Source organism: Rhinolophus sinicus, chromosome 3 (genome assembly GCF_057876585.1).
Source record: "Rhinolophus sinicus isolate RSI-liver-muscle chromosome 3, RSI-T2T, whole genome shotgun sequence".
NCBI classification, from domain to species: domain Eukaryota; kingdom Metazoa; phylum Chordata; class Mammalia; order Chiroptera; family Rhinolophidae; genus Rhinolophus; species Rhinolophus sinicus.
In genome coordinates this window covers 175,193,777-175,211,319 of record NC_142503.1, presented here as the reverse complement: position 1 = coordinate 175,211,319, position 17,543 = coordinate 175,193,777, and positions in this window count along the sequence as shown.

Sequence of the window (17,543 nt, the reverse complement as noted above, 5' to 3'; positions counted from 1 at the left end):
TGGAGGGAGACTGACATAAACGACATAAATAGATCAATTATATAGTACGTTAGAATGTGATAAGTACAGTGAAAAGGGGGAGTATAGGAGAATTGGGCATATGTGTGTCTTCCAATTTTTAATAAGGAAAACAAGATAGGCCATACTTATTACACTGCATGATGGTTTTCTGCTTGCTTTCTCTCTCTCTGCAACTAGACTATAGTTATTTGAAAGCAGAGGTTGTCTTACTCTTTTTATAGCCCCAGCACGTAGTATAGTAGTAAGCACTTTGTCATGGTTGTGGAATAAATGGAATACATAGAAGACTACAAGACACCAACTTGAAAGACTTTTGGTGTCACGGAAGTTTTTTAAAAGATAGTGGAAAAATATACATATACATGGAAAAAAATTCTCTGTAAAAGAATATATAATGAAAATTAAATTTTCCTTCTACCTCTGGACTCAGTCCTCCCAAATCCTTCCCACTGGCATCCACTGTTATTTGTTTCTTATGATTCCCTCCAGAGATGATCTATCTATCTATCTATCTATCTATCTATCTATCTATCTATCTATCTATCTATCTATCTATCTATCTATCTATCTATTGATCTATCTATCTTCTTCAGTTATAAGTACTATCTTGAAAATCGTTGTATTTCAGTATATTAAGAACTGCCACATATTAAAATATAGCTATTTGGTATTTGTACAGACATATCAATATATTTCACCAGGTTTCAGTTGATGGATATTCAAGTAGTAATAGAGATGCTTTGGTGAGCCACTCAACTAGTTGAGAAGTCAGGTTGCACTGTGAATCTGGTGATCAAATTTTTCATCCTTAACTAGTCGACAGCTCCTCATGGGGAGGAGGCCAGTCTCCCCACCTCTGCATATATATTTAATTTCACCACAACCCCATGAGGTTATTATGATGCTCACATTACAAAGAAGAAATCTGAGGTTTTCAGAGGTTAGGTAATTTGCCAAAGGTCACGCAGCTTGGAAGCAGGGAGCAGGCCTGCCAGACTACAAAGGCCATGCTTTTTGCCACCATTGGAGTTTTTGGTACTTCTGCTAGGGATGAAATAAAGAAGATTTACACAGATAGCCTGGTGGACTGTCTTAGATGATGTTTAAAAGTTCTTTTTAAGAATATGGAAATGCTCTAACACTGTGCTACCCCCCACCATCCATCTTGTGCCCTTTTCTTTTTGGCTTTGTGCCCTGGGAGACTGACCCCTCTACCAACTGGGCTCCTTTGCCCTCTTGCTGCTGGTCAGCTTTGCCCAAAGGCAAGCATCAACATGAGACTGGAGGATGAGGGGGAGAGAGATTAATGTATTTCTTTCCCATGCCCTCCCTGCTTTGGCACCAGGATTTTGGGCACGGCTATATCCTGTCATTATGATAGCTATGTTTGGGTGCCCCTTCCTCCCTGGGCCTAGCTGTCAATGGTCTCTGATAACACTGTTTCTGCCGTTGGCCCAAATATCTTCCCTCTCTTCTCGTCTCTGGATGCTTCAATATTCTTTGGTTCCTATAATCATGCCAATGCTTTTGGAAGTAGTCTGTATTAAAAGTCTCTTCAAATGAACCATTAGAGTTAGAGTTTGTTTCCTGTCATTACCCTATCATAAATACTACTTTAAGATGTTATTCCTTCTAGGAGATGCTTAAAGACCTGATACTACAAGACTCAATGAAATTTATCTCTAATGGAAATATTTCAGATTAGTAGGGTGAGCTATTTGGAGCTAATCTGTACCTTTTTATTCTCAAATTCTGTCTACTTTGCAGCAGCCTATTTGGCCAAGTGCTGAGATCTGCTCTGCTGTTAGTATGTGAGGTTATACGTGGATTTTTTTTCATCATTTTCCTGTTTCTCATAATTTTTATGTATGCATCTTCATGCATTTAACATTTTAACAGCCTTTTCTGATATACACACACACACACACACACACACACACACACACACACACAGACACACACATTTTTTTCCCCTACAAAATTCCTGAAGGGATATATTAGTTATCTATAGCTATATAACAAATTATCCCAAAATTTAACAACTTAAAATACCATTTATTTATTTTAAATAATCCCACAGTTTCTGTGAGTCTCTTAGTTGGGTGGTTCTGGCTCAAGGTCTTTCAGAAAGTTACAATGAAGCTGTTGGCCGGCACTGAAGTTATCTGAAGTCTCTACTGAAGGAGATTCCAGTTCCAAGCTTATTCACATCATTGTTGGCAGGTCTCCGTTCCTTGCTGACTGCTGGATGGACATCTTAGTTCCTCACCAGGTAGGCCTCTCCATAGGCTTCTTGAGTATCCTCATGGCATGGTACCTGGCTTCCTCCAGAGTGAGAGATCTAAGTGAGCCATAGTCTTAAAACTTAATCTTGAAAGTGACATACCATCACTTGTGTTGTATTTTATTGGTCACACAGACTAACCTTGGTACAAGGTGTTAGGGGACTACACAGGGTGTAAATACAGGAGGTGGGGAATACTGGGGTTACATTTTGGAGGCTCAATTTCTCCTTAATTTTTAAAGGACAATATTGCTGAATACAGTAATCTTGGTTGACAAATTTTTTTCTTTTCAGCATTTTAAGTGTATCATGCCACTCTGTACTGGCCTGCAAAATATCAGCTGAGAAATCCACTGATAATCCACTGATAATCTTATGGAAGTCGCCCTTGTATGTTACCAATTGCTTTTCTGTTTTGCTGCTTTCAAGAGTCTCTCTTTTATCTTTGACTTTAGACAGTTTTATTGTAATGTGTCTCAGTGTGGTTCTCTTTGGACTTGACCGAGTTGGAGTTTTTTAAGCTTGTTGAATCCATATGTCCATTTTTTCCTCAGATTTTGGAAGATTTGACCATTATTTCTTCAAATAAACTCTGAACCTTTTTCTCTCTCTTCTTCTGGGATTCCCAAATATGTATTAATATATTAGTCCTCTTGTTAGTGTCCCATAAGTGCCTTATGTTCTCTTTGCTTTTCTTCATTCTTTCTTTCTTTTTACTCCGCTGACTCAGTGATTTCAAATGACTTGTCTTCAAGTTCACTATTCTTCCTTCTGACTTAGCAAGTCTGATGCTGAACTCCTGTAATATTTTTTTTTTTCAGTACTGTTATTGTATTTTTAAGCTCCAGAGTTTGTATTTGGTTCTTTTTCTTTGTTTCTGTCTCTTTGTTCATGTTCTCTTTTTATTAATGCATTGTTTTCCTGCTTTCATTTAGTTGTCTGTGTTCTCTTTTAGCTCCTTGAGCATCTTTGTGATAGTTATTTTAAATTCTTTGTCAGACAGCTCATAGATCTGTGTTTTTTTAGAGCCAGTTTCTAAAGTTTTATTTTGGTCCCTTGATTGACCCATGTTTCTGTGCTTCTTTGTTTGCCTTGTACTTTTTTGCTGGGATATGGGCATTTGAAAAAACAACCATCTCTCCCAGTTTTTGCATATTGGCTTTGTGCAGGGGGAGATCTTTGCAAATTAACTCAGCTGCAGGTTCTAGGACCTCTCAAACCTTTTCTGATCTATTGCTCTCTTGGAGTCTACCTGTAGTTCTGCAGCTCTAACATGCTACTTGCCTCTCTTTTCAGTGGCTTCTAAACTCTGGTTCAAGTCCTTTCATTGGTCCAAATCAGCCAAAATAGAAACAAGTCTCTCAGGTAGCCCCCAGACATGTTAGAATGTTGGGCACATGGTCTGTTCTTTTGTTTCCATCCTGAGGGGGATCCCTGATATGAGGGATTTTTAATCCCGGTTGCTCAGCATTATGCTGCCTAGGAAAAGGGCAAGGATGAATGTGCCAAATGCTGCAAAATTTCCTACCCCTTTTGTTTGAATCCCTTCTTTGTTTTAAAATGACCTGAGTGCTGTAACTTCTTGATTGGTCTCTAGCGTTCTCACAGAGTTATTTTGGTCCATATAGTGTTAACTTGGTGTCTCTGTGGGGAAGGAGGTTCTGTAGCTTCTAACTCCACAACCTTGCTGACATCATTTGCCCTTTTAAACAATCCCTTTTCTACTCAAATCAGTCAAATTTGTGTACTTGATCAGTACAATATGGTTCCCCTGATGTCCTGATGTTGCAACTTAGAAACCATCAAGGTTTAATGAAATAATGGGGCATTTGAGACCTTGTAAGAGAGAGCTTTCTGTGAACTGGTGGCTGCTCTCATGCACCTCAAATCATACTCTTGACCACCACAAATGTTTGGATTGTGTGGCACTTTGATTGTTTTGTGATAACTGTGAAGTGTGGGCTCATAATCATTAAGCTGCTGAAAATAGCCAGATTTTCTTTCCCTCCTCTTATACTCAAGATCTCTTCAGATCTGCAGAATTACATCTAAACTTTTGCAGATTCTGCTGTTGCAACAATCTGTTGCCAGCCAAGCTTATCATCCATTATTTATTTCCTTCCCTTACATTTTGCCCCAACCCTCCCCTCCACAGGTTTCAGAGGTTTTGTCACTAAATTTAGGACTGAGTTGTGGGCCTCGGAGGGAGGTATTTGGATATGGAGGGGATGGGTAGGGCAGAGAAAAAGAATTAGGCTGAACATACAGCTTTATTTACACTTATTTTCTTACACATACCAGATAATCTTATAATGGGTGTGTAAAATATCTGACCTTGAAATTCAAGGCTTTCTGAACTTTCACAATAAATCAAAGTTCAAGCTCATTGGTGGGATTTAAGGAGGCTACTTAAGGCTAAAATTAAGAGAGAAACATGTAAAAGCCACCACATAGATGGAGTTTATTAACAACCTTTTCTTTTTCCTTTTTTTAAATAAACCCCATCAGTCCTTTTTATTTATCTATTTGTTTATTTATTTATTTTATTGGAGAATATTGGGGAACAGTGTGTTTCTCCAGAGCCCAAGTCCAGTTGCCATTTTCAATCTTTAGTTGCAGGTGGCACAGCCCACCATCCCATTGGGGAATTGAACTGTTGTTGAGAGTTTGCGCTCTAAACAACTGAACCATCCGGCTCCCCCTCTGGAAGCTCAGCGGCAGCTCATTGTCTTCAATCTAGTTGTGGAGGGTGCAGCTCACTGGCCCATGTGGGAATTGAACTGGCAACCCTGTTGTTCTGAGCTCGCGCTCTAACCAACTGAACCATCTGGCTGCCCAACAACTAATTTTTCTTTACCTTTTTTCCTTTTTCTCTCCTTGCAGTCTTCCTTTGCTTCTATTTTCCAGTAACTAAGTTTGCATTGTAGTTGATAGATCTGTTCTACATCCTCAGTACCTGTCTGTGCTGAGAAAGTAAAATATTACATTGTTTTGAGTTGGCTATTATTTAATTCACAAATGACTAGCATTTTCAGGGCTTCCTTGGCATGCAGGAGAAGATGGGGAAAGTCTGGAGAAGAGTTCAGAATCAAAACAGATATGGGCTGAGTTAGGGCCTGGAAGGTCAGTGCAAAGGTGCTGTAGGAGTCGAGGGCTATCCGACAGCTAGGGAGCAAGTACAGAGGGGCAAGCCACATGTCCATTTCCAAGTCTAGTGCGTTAGCTTGAAGACTTTAGGAAGCACCATGCTCAGGCTTTACTTAAAATTTTTTTTATAAATTATGGTTTCCTATGTTACCAATTCTCTTTCAGTTAAAAAAAAATGCCATAGAAAAATTGTGTTGTTTTATTTTGTTTTGTTTTTTTGTCCTGGTAAATCTGAGTTCTAAAGTTCCGCCTGAGTACTGAGAAGGAAATCCAGCCAACCTTGTGTTTCTGAACCCAATAGAAGAGCCAATAGCCTATTGTTTGGTGAAACAGAGACTCCTGCTGGCAAAGGTGACTTCTGCTCTATGGAGAGGTGCTAGGCTCTCACAATTTGTGAAGTGGGAAGCCAAGGCTCAGCCCTTTCCCTGCACCTTCAGGGTTGAAAAATAAATTTCTCTACTTCAACTTGGCCCTGTGCCACCCTGTGACTGGCTCTACCTGCTTCTTCTTCCTTAGTTACTTGCAATGTATAGACTAGACAAAAACTTGTTAAACTGGATAAACTCAACACAACCATTTAAAAGCATAATTTTCTTTTTATTTTTTTATAAATTTTATTGGAGAACACTGGGGGACAGTGCGTTTCTCCAGGGCCCATCAGCTCCAAGTCGTCGTCCTTCAATCTAGTTGTGGAGGGCGCAGCTCAGCTCCAAGTCCAGTCAGTATTTTCAATCTTAGTTGCAGGGGGTGCAGCCCACCATCCCATGTGGGAATTGAACCAGCAACCTTGTCGCTAAGAGCTTAAGCTCTAACCAACTGAGCCATCCAGCTGCCCCATATTTGTATAGTTTTTATATTATCACGTGACAATCTGTCTTAAAGGAATAGTATATCATACCTAACACATTGCATGTCAGATAATATACATAGGTTCATAATATTGAAATGTGCATTGTTGGCAGCATTTACTGAATATCCTTACGTTGATGGATGTGGCTTCTTTGATGATGGCGGGTTCATCTATTTTGTCATAATATCAACGTAAGTTTGCAATATTAGCTACTGTTAGTCGCATAGTCATTATGATGCCATACAACGTCATTCTCTATGGTTCTGTTTCTGAAAGAATGAACTCATCTGGGAGGCCACTTTCTATAGTCTACTTTAGTTACAGCAATCAAGATATCTCATGAGCTTCTGTTGGTGTTCTTAAGTAACCAATTCTGACGCTTGGGAAATGTTGAGTTGGATGGGTGCTGTGGTGCACCAGCCAGGTACACCTTCAGGAATGAAGGGCTTATGCTCAGCTGTTCGGACAACTCTGAAGGGCTATCTCAGCTCCAGATCTTCTCTTGGGGCTGGCTAAACCCATTGTCAAGGCCTGTATCACAGCTCAACTTCTTTCTCTGCTGATTCCTGCTTCCTTCCCCTTTTGTCCAGGAGTTGATTCTAAGAGCACGCCCTAATGAAAGTCATGCTTGCTAAACACCTTGGAGTCTGTCTTCCTGAGAACTTACCCTGTGACTCTGAGTTAGTCACTCACAGTCTCAAACAATCCAGATTTTAGGAGACATTTTCTAATATGACTCCTACCGGGCAGCCATGATTCCTGATTCCTGTAAGACATGTCTGCCCTAACCCCTTTTCTCAGCCCAACTGCCCTTAGAAACCAGGTTCTGGGTAGCAATATGAATTCCAGACTCAACTTCTGGTAGAGATGAGGTCCTTAGGATACTGCCTGGCTTGGGTAGAACCAACCCAGAAACTGTTCAGGCTAAGTGGGGATGATGTGTCATCGCAGATGTTTTGGCTGGGAATACAGAGAATGAAAATGAAATTTGTGGTTTTTTTTTGAGGGGGAAGCAGGGAGCCAAAGCAGTGTTTCTCAATTTTTTTTTTTTATTGGCCCCTTAAGGAGACTTTTTAGGTATTTTTTCCTAATCACCCCATCATGACTTTTTTTTTTAAGGTGGAAAGATTTTTTTGTTTTTTGACAACTTTATTGAGATATAATTCATATACCATACAATTCACTCATTTAAAGAGTACAAATTAATGGCTTTTAGTATATTCACAGCAGTGTGCAACCATCACTTCAATCAACTTCAGAGCATGTTCATCAACCCCAAAATAAACCCTGTACCTATTAGTTATCACCCCCAGTGCCCCACCCTCATTCCCCCCAGCTCTAGACAGTCACTAATCTTTTTATTTCTCATAGATTTGCTTTTCTGGACATTTCACATAAAAGGAATCATATAATATTGGGTCCCTATGAAGTTTTAATGGCACCGATATACTGTATATATGTTGATGTACCACATGTATATCGATGCTTTATACATGAAGGTTTTTTTGCCCCCCCTCCCAAGAGCTTGTTTTCAGCGCCCCCATTGAGCATGCATCATCCAAGGTGACATTTGGTTTCTCCACAGAATTTTTCTAACCAGCTGTAGATACCAAAACTGTGAGTCATTTGTTGATAATACATGATTATCAAAATGAGGTGTTTGTGTAACTGGTTATAATTACTACCGACACCCCCAGAAACTGGGTATAAGTGAATGAACTCTTCATGTGCTTAAATAGAAGTGAATGCAATTTTCCTTACTAGGCCCAAATATAACTTTCTAAATGGAAACACCTGATCCTAAAATCTGGACTATTTTACCTGCATCTACCTTTGAATGGACCTACTGAATAGCTTCAGGAGTCCTGCCTGTTCCATTGCTATTTTCCCTATTCAGGCTCATATTCTTTTTCACTTAGACTGTAGGTAGTATTGTCTCCAGTCACATCCTTCCAACCATCTTTCATATGACTACGAGATTGGGCTTTCTAAAACAAAAATCTAACCTTTTATTACCCTAAGTAAAACATTCTCCAATGGTTCCCGCATTGCATACAGGGATTAAACCCAAATTACTTATCATGGACTATAAGCCCTCCAGTTACTGGGCTTCAATTTGCCTCTTGCTATATCTTATACTCACTCATCTCACTATTTATCCACCTTACCCTCAATGTCCACACATAGATCTTTGCAAAACTTTGAATATGCCAGGATGCTTCATGTCTACATATTTCTGTTTCTCTTCCTTTCTCCTCCCTCCTTGTCTCTCTCCTCCCCTTTCCGCCCCATCTGGAAAAAAAATCTCATCTATCTTGTCAGCTCAAATGTCATTTCTGATATAAACCCTTTGCTGAAAATCGACCCTATTGATCCCATTATTTCCTGGGTAGAATTCATTATTCCCTGAAGTATAGTAACAGTATAATAATAAATATTCATAATAATTATGTATTGAATAAATGAAAAAAATAGATGTATATACTCTTTCCCTAGTTTGTTAGTAGAAGAGTTTGGTGGCGGTTGTTATCTTTTTTTTTTAATACTACATCACTGTCTAGGAGAGCTTGTTCATTCCCATGGGCTTCAATTACCAACTCTACACAACTAATTTCCAAAGAAGTTCCAGTTTTGTGTCTTTTATAGCTCACCACATATTCCAGTGGGGAAAATAAACCAGAGACAAGGACAGTAATCAGAAGTCGATTACAATAATCTAAGTGAGAGACAATGAGAATGGAAATTAGAGGACAAATTTAAGAGACTTCTGAGATATGAGTTGCTTCCAGGCCAGATGGCAAGACTCTTGCCTGTGCTCTGGAATGACACAATGTGTGCGGATGCCTGCTTCCCCTATGGTGAAGGCTGACACAGGGCAAGGCTTAGCAGGACTAAGGAAGGTCAAATATCTTCAGAGCACCACTCCTTTTCCCTTCCCTCTCTTCTCAAAGTCTGACGTACAGATGGGTAGGAAATCAGCAGAGTTGGGAAGCAGGAAGGAAAATTCTAGTTTCTCTTCTCCCTACCCAAGTTTTAGATCTAATCTTTGGTCTTGGGCTTCCCGGATATACTATATGAAATCAAGACTGCCAACTGCCCTTAGTGATTGTATGATAGACCAAATAATTTCCTTTAGGCCCTCTCTTCACAATTTATGGCTTTTGGCAGACTAGCATACTGGATGCCTGAATCTACCTTCATTTATTATCAGAGCTGGATTCTCCTGGATTCACATTGAGGAGTGTGGCTCTAGAACAAAATTCTATGTGTGATCTGTCAGGTCTGATCACAGGCAATTACAAGGCTTTGTCTGGCAGGCCTCTTGGGGGAAGCTGCTTTCCCACACCAGCTTGGTGCACAGCCAGTGCACTGTAATTATCTAGAGGGAGTTGAGTCAAGGACTCAGGTCCTCTGGGACCAGCCATGCTCATCTGCAGACCTGCATTCCCAGCCCGGGCGCTTTCATTTGGAGTCTTCTTTATCAGGGGACTTTGGCTGAGACCCTTTTCAAGCACTGCATTGTTAGGGTCCCTTGGCTAAGGCAGTTTTCTCAGTATCTTTTAACACCTAGCCTTTCCCCTTCTCCCCGTCTTCCTTCCTGTGGCCCCACAAGTCCATAGAAAAGCAGGACGTTTTGTTCAGGGCTTCTTGGCAGTGAGATGACATTCCCCATTTGTGCTTCCATTTGATCTTTGCCTGGTGCTGTTCCACGAGGAAAGGGAACATTAGAGAGCCAGGGTCTTCTCTTGTGTCTCCTGCCTGCACTGTCAAAATAAGTGAACAAAGTGGTTTGACTGTTACTTTCATTTTGGCTTGTTATTTAACTGACCATGTCAGCACCTGGCAGCTTGACATGCATCTGTTTGATTTCCTTGTCTTTTAAATAGGTATAAGAATATTCTATCCCAACCCCCTTCTATTAAGGGCTCTGGGCTCTTGAAACAAGATCTTTTTGGTATACATGACATAGATTCTACTCTTTCTTTTCACTCTAGCAAGATTCAAATATTTTGAGAAAAGGAGAATGGATAATTCAGATGCACATTAGACTACATTGGATAGAATATTGAAACCTCTAAAGTAAAACACATAGTTTTGCTTGGTCTACAGAATAATGTGACTAATCTTGGCCAGGAGGAGCATGATTGTGAATTAGCTACAGGTACACTAGATTTGAGACACTAAACAACAACCCACTGCATTGCTTTAAACGATACAGAGGAGGCTCTTAGCTCACAGTGGTTTAATTATTTTCTTGGAAGACATTATACTTCTTCATTCAGGAAGCCTAATGAATTTTATAATTACCTTTTCCTCTGAAGTCCACAAGTGATGATTCCTCATCTGAAATGGTAAAGAAGAACCCACAGCAGGAAGCATTACTGGTGTGTGAAAAACTCAGGACGGCACTCCTTTGCTGACTGTTACCATTTTCGCACATACCCCGCAGTTGATTAAGTACTTGCAGAGGAGAGGAGGAAGAGGAGGGGAGCTAATTTCCTTTATCCCTCCAAGGTCTATATTGCTATTATTTTGATAGCTCCCACCTTAGATTAGTCCATCATCACCTCTTGTCTGGATTGTTAGGAACTATTGCTTAGTATGTATCCAATTCACCCTCCACACAGACATCTGAGTTCCCATTATCCAATGCAAGCCTCCATTGATTAGGCAAAGCCTTTAGGATCAGGTCAAATGCCTAAGCAAATAAGATCCGAGATAAATTGGGCTCAAGTGTCCCTTCCAGTTTCATCCTCCAGCATCATCACATTGTATGCTCAAGGCCCAATATACTTGCTCTCCTTTGAACAAAATCCTTTCCACTTCTGTGACTTTTTACCAGCCATTCCCCTAGGCAGAGCAAAATGCCCATCTTCTTCCCTCTTCTAGGAAAAAAAATCACACTCATCTTTTGATACTAGTTCAAATTTCAGTTGTTGTGTCCAACATGCTAAAGGCAGAGCAGCTAAATGGGAAAGAGTAAGGGGACTGGAGACTTGGCCTCCATCATTGATCACTGTAACCTTCAGTGACTTCTTTTAACTTCCCTAAGTTTCTGTTGCCTCATGTGTAAGTTGGGGATTTTTTCCTCCCAGCTTTATTACCATATGATTGACAAATAAAAATCATTTATTTAAAAATATATTTATGTTGCACAATGTGATGATTTAATATACATATACATTGTGAAATGATTACCATGATCAAGTTAATTAAGGTATCTATCACTGTTACCTTTTTTCTTTTGTCGTAAGGACACTTTAGATCTACTCTCTTAGCAAATTTCAACTATATATATATATATATACTATTATCATTAACTATAATCACTATGCTGCACATTAGATCCCACAAACTTATCTTATAACTGAAAGTTTATACCTTTTAACCAACATTTCCCCATTTCCCTCAGTTCTTGGCAACCAGAGTTCTTGTCTCTGATTCTGTGAGTTAGCGATTAATCGTAATTACTGCATGAGGTTGTTGGGAGGATTAAATGCAGCAATCTCTTTAAAGTGCTTAGCACTGTGCCTGGCACATCAAAAGTACTTAAGTACTTCATATGTAAATGTTTATTATTTCTATTTTTGCAGACAGTTTTTCCAATTCAGTTGTATTTTAACTTTGTTATGTTTCAGCTTAACTAGCTTTTATGCCTAGAATTATATTAGTTTGGGTGAGATGAATAACCAGGGCAAAAGTCATTACCAGTTCTAGTTAATTTATTCCTTAATATTTACTATAGCTATATCTCATGGAATATGGTTGAATAAGTTATATTGAACTGTTATATGACAGTGATAATTATAAATGTAATTCTATCAACAACTATTAAGTCAGGATTAAGCTTTTGTATTTTGGGGATTCTTAGAGTTCAGTCAGGTATTTTTAGTGCTTTGCTTTAATAATAAGCAACATTAACATAAAATAATTAAGGATTGTACCTTTGTAAAATCTTTCTATGTTCACTATGTGTAGAAAAAAGTGTTTTTATTAAATTTATACACAGAAGTGGGATTTTTAATACCACTTTAAACTTATTCATTCTAATTTCCAATTTGAACTTATTTCCATTTTAATTGCACATCAAAGTCAAATTTATTTCCATTCTATATCAAAATGCTGCAGAAATCATTGTGATTTCTAATCTAGCTTTTGAGATCCGACAAACTCTTATATGTAAATACAGTTTTCTGGTAAAAGGGGTAATTGAATTTGCAGTAAAAATTAATTATGAATTACTTGTTTCATCTTTGAGTGCATACATGTGTATAACTATGTTTTATTCATCTAAAAATACAAATTGTTTTAAACATGTTAAGAATAGAAGCCTTCCCTCATTATTCCACCGTTTCTCAAGAGCTTTACAGTTGACTTGTCTTCTGTAAACCTATAACATGTATTACATAATTTTTCACTTTGTATTACAATATTGGTTCGCACAGCCATTTTGTATGCACCCACAATTGATAGCTGAATGAATAATTAAAAATGAATAGATGAATGAATACCAAGAAGACAAATTGTTTCTCTGAGTGATTTGTCCATGAATCAAACAAATTTTCTCAGTTTTTTAAATGGCATATTAAAAAACAGAGTCCTGATGCTAGCACATATAAAATATAGTTTTACATTTTACATGGTTACACTGTATATCCAAATAGTATATGAATTAATAGTCTTCATTTGCATATAACTTGAGAATAATTTATGGCATGGATTGGTGACATGAGAAAAGATGCTGTATTACAAAGTATCATTTCAAAACATTTGTCTGTTTTTAAGCTTTATTTGGCTGTTTTTAAGTTTTACTTTTTTTAACCTTTTTTTTCCCCCATCTCATTTATTTTTTTTATTAGTTTCAGGTGCATAAGACAAAGCAAAACTTAGACGTTTATCATTTATATCCCTCACACTGTGTGAACCCCCCTCCCCCATCCACTATCCCTCTGTACGTTCCCCAAATTAATTTTCAAAACCCCGTGGTCATCTTGTGGTTACCGACTATTTTCTAAACCTCTCACCTTCCCCTTATCCCCACCCCCCGCCCCTCTGCAACCCTCAGTTTTTCCTCCATTTTTTTTATCCTTCTTTTAATCCAGGTCTGTGAAATGACTTCAAATCTTACACTTCAGCACCCACAGGAAAGAAAAGAATTAGCTCTCACTATATGTCAGATTCACAGAAAGCCATACTCACAAGAACAGAAATCTGTGAAGAAAAGGGTCACTTCATCTAGCAGGAATTAGAACATGAACCCAGAAATTTTCTTCCTACCAATAAATGTTTGGTAAATGTTCTTATATAAATATACTCTATACATGGCCCTAGGAAAATAAAATTATTTATTTGTGTCCATATATTTTACATTTAGAAATAAAGAAAAGGTAGACTGCAGGAAAACTCAACAGGAGACAGTTATTGGAGAATACAAAGAGCATAATTACGTATTAGGAAGGCAAGCCTAGTATTAGAGTTACCAGGCAACAATCCCAAAAGAAAATAACATGAAAGTGGATTGGGAAATAGAGTCATCCAATCATCCAAATGCCTGGGCAATTAGGTGTCTGAGAAGAAGTGGAAATGAACATATTATCGTTTCATGGAGGTTTAAGAAAATTTCTTAGCGCAGCAGAGAGAGGATAAAGAGACGGGAACTATTTGTGGGCTTACACACTGTTAACCATTTTCTGCCTTCTCCCTATCAAACTACTTTCCTCCAACTAAAATCACGTTAATCACCAATTGGCAGCATCTGCACAGTGATAAACTTTTAAAAAAAGTTTTCTCCTCATTCTAATCTTGCTTACACATAGGTTTCTGTGTATTTGTGTAAATATGTGTGTTTGTGTGTGTGTGTGTGCACACATACAAATTTGCTCTCCTGCATATTGAGCTGAGAGTGTGAGTGAAGGAAGGGCGAGAAGAACATTCAAAGTTTCCAGGTAGAACCACGTTCAAGGGTTCAAAGACAGTAGCATCTGGTGCAGTTCCGGAATCCTTGAGAAGCTTATTGTAGGGGTTCAGTGTGTGGAGTGGTAGTATGGGGTTGGGAGATAAAGCTGAAAAGCAAGTTGGGGCCCCCTTACATTTCATCCTGTGGGCAGAAAATAGGGAGTCAATAGAGATTTTAGAACAAGAAAACACTTTTTAAAGACAAGTTTCCCTGGCAGCAATGATCAGGCAAGATAGAATGGGTGAGGGGAAGGAAAGGGCAGCAGTGGCCATGCATAGGGGCCTGACACAAGACGGGCCTCAGGAGAATGGATGAGATTTGGTGCTACCTTGCATGTGGGCAGTGAGGAAGAGGGGAGGCAAGGTTTCTTAGCTAATATCAAGAATCCGGGCCGGAGTGAAAATCTTTGAGTCTGGGACACACAGCAGCAAGTTGGAGCTGTCCAGTAAGCAGTTATGAATATGTTCCTGGAATTTGGGAGATGTCTGGATTAGGCTACTTTGCAAGCCGTGATGACATAGACGGAAACTGAAGCCACAATTGAATTAGATTGTCTAGAAAGGAGAGTAAAAAGCAGAAAAATAGAAAAGATGACGCATGGAACTAAGGATTAGGGAATTTGAGGATAAAAGGAAGGCAGAGAAGCCAAGGTAAGAGATAAAAAAGGAATGATCTGAGAGGCAGCATAAATATTAGAGGACGGTGGGGCCATGGATACCAGGAAAAGACGGCTTGGAGAAGTTGTGGGTATCTGTATCCAACACTTAAAGAATGCATTTCCTTCTTAAACACATATGATCATATAAAGCCTAAAGCAAATCTAAACAAATATCAAACAAATAGGACATATTCTCTGAGAACAATGCAATTAAATTACAAGTTAATAACAAAAAGATTTTAAAATTTCATATATTTGGATATTAAAAAATCATACTTATGAGTAACTCATCTCAAAAAAGGAATTGAATTAAAACTTAATGAATACTCAGAATAAATGATACTGAAAATACTCTGTCAGATCTTGAGGTATACAAGGAAAATGTTTATTTAAGGAAAATTTATAGCATCTCTAGCTTATTTAAGAAATGAATAGAAGCTGAAAGTTGATGAGCTAAATGTTCATCTGTATAAATTAGGAAAAGAACAACAGAATAAAGCCAAAGAAAGTAGAAGGAAGGAAAGAATAAAAATAAAAGCAGAAATAAGTGAAATAGAAAAAGATACCACAGAGTGACTTAATAAAGCTGAAAGCTGTTTTTTAAAATACTCATATACAATCAAATTAGATAAAACTTTGGTGACAGTAATTGTGAAAAAAGAGAGAAGAAAAAAATATGACTAAAAATGGGGACATATGTGCAGATACAGCCTAGATTCGAAAAACAATATGAGAATACTATGAATGATTTTATTACTAATAAGATCTAGGAATTACTACTTCTTTCCTGTAATCTTGTTAGTAAACTACCTAGTCCTCTACTTGCAGTCTCAAAGTAAAGCAAGGTCGACCAGCAGATTTCCAAGCCATTGCCACAGCCATCCCCTTTCCAAGGTTTGCTGGAACTGTCACTTGAGGTAAAGCAATTTGATGTTCAGCATCACTTCTGGGGTCTTTCTTACCATATCAGTAGTTAGTCATGGATCTACCTTGGTATACTCCCTTTGCTTCACTCAGAGTCAGCCAAGCATCTCACCGGCAGACTCAATCCAAAGAGTGCGTGAATTGCTAGCCATCTTTGATTGCCATACTGGAATCTGATCAATTTACTCCACCTTTGCTCCTGCTTTTTGATACCTCATGGAGTCTTATTTGAGGTTCAGTGCTGCACAATCTTATGGACACTTGACCACTGTCCTGCAATGAGAACAAAATCCAATGAGAAGTTCTTGGAGGGAAGATGATTCTGTTTCTTTTGGGCTAAGCTTGTCTGTACTACATGTTTGGGATTCTAGGGTAGAACACTTAGTGATCAGATTTTTTGGTTTTTGATTACAGCCATTTCCCTAGGTAAACAGTTTCCTTCAGAGTTGTTGTTCCAGGTCAGGCTTTGACATTTGCCATGCAGGGATGGTGTAGATTTCCTCCCAACTTCTAAAATATAGAATATTGGTAGCATGTCTCTCCCTGGATCATTGGGGCCACTGTCAGAGGTTCCAGAGTATCTTTTCAGATATAGCTCTTAAGTAATTCTGAGGTGATTTTCTCTCCTGGTCTATATTATGAAGTAGCTGGCTTTTCCCTCATCAAATAACAAAGAAAAATATTAACCCACACAGAGTTAATATTTGCTAGAACACTTTTCTAGTAGTACACCACACAAAACACAGCCATGTATTTTTCTTTTCATTTTGTGGATTTCCAGAACATTAGCATAAATAAAGTTATTTGTTCTGCATTATTCTAAGACCAAGAGAGATTTTAGGAGGTTTTTTATTTATTTATTTATATTTTTTTTTATTGGGGAAGGGGAACAGGACTTTATTGGGGAACAGTGTGTACTTCCAGGCCTTTTTTTTTTTTTTCCAAGTCAAGTTGTTGTCCTTTCACTCTTAGTTGTGGAGGGTGCAGCTCAGCTCTAGGTCCAGTTGCCGTTTTCTAGTTGCAGGGGGCACAGCCCACCATCCCTTGCGGGACTCGAGGAATTGAACTGGCAACCTTGTGGTTGAGAGCCCACTGGCCCATGTGGGAATCGAACTGGCAGCCTTCAGCATTAGGAGCATGGAGCTCTAACCACCTGAGCCACCGGGCCGGCCCTAGGAGTTTTCTTGTAACTTCCCATAAATCATTGCCATTTAGCAGTGTCATTACATTTCATTTGTTATTGAATTCCAGAAGTTTATTATTGATCTGAGGGCCATTGCATTATCCATTCATTTATAAATGATTTGTTTATTCAACAAATATTTGTTAGGCATCTATTATATGGAAGATACCTTGCCAAGGATTAGGTAAATACCATCAAGCAAATACATATATGACCATGTGCTCATGGATTTTAGAGAGTTTCTTTTTAGAAGAGAGTCTTGAATTCAGGCCCTGGAATTATAGAGGTATTCCTATAAGGACAAGCACATATTTCTGTAGGTAAAGAAGTGGGATGACATGATATGTGTAAATTTAGAATATAGGAATGTTAGTGAAAGTGAAACGTAGTGATGAGGAGCAGTGTGTCAAGTATTTAAAAGGAGCCTGTACGAGGAAAAGCTGTTTATTTGGATGGTGACCATATGAAGGAAAAAGAATACAGTGCCTTATCAATCATCCACAAACATAATTTCCTTTA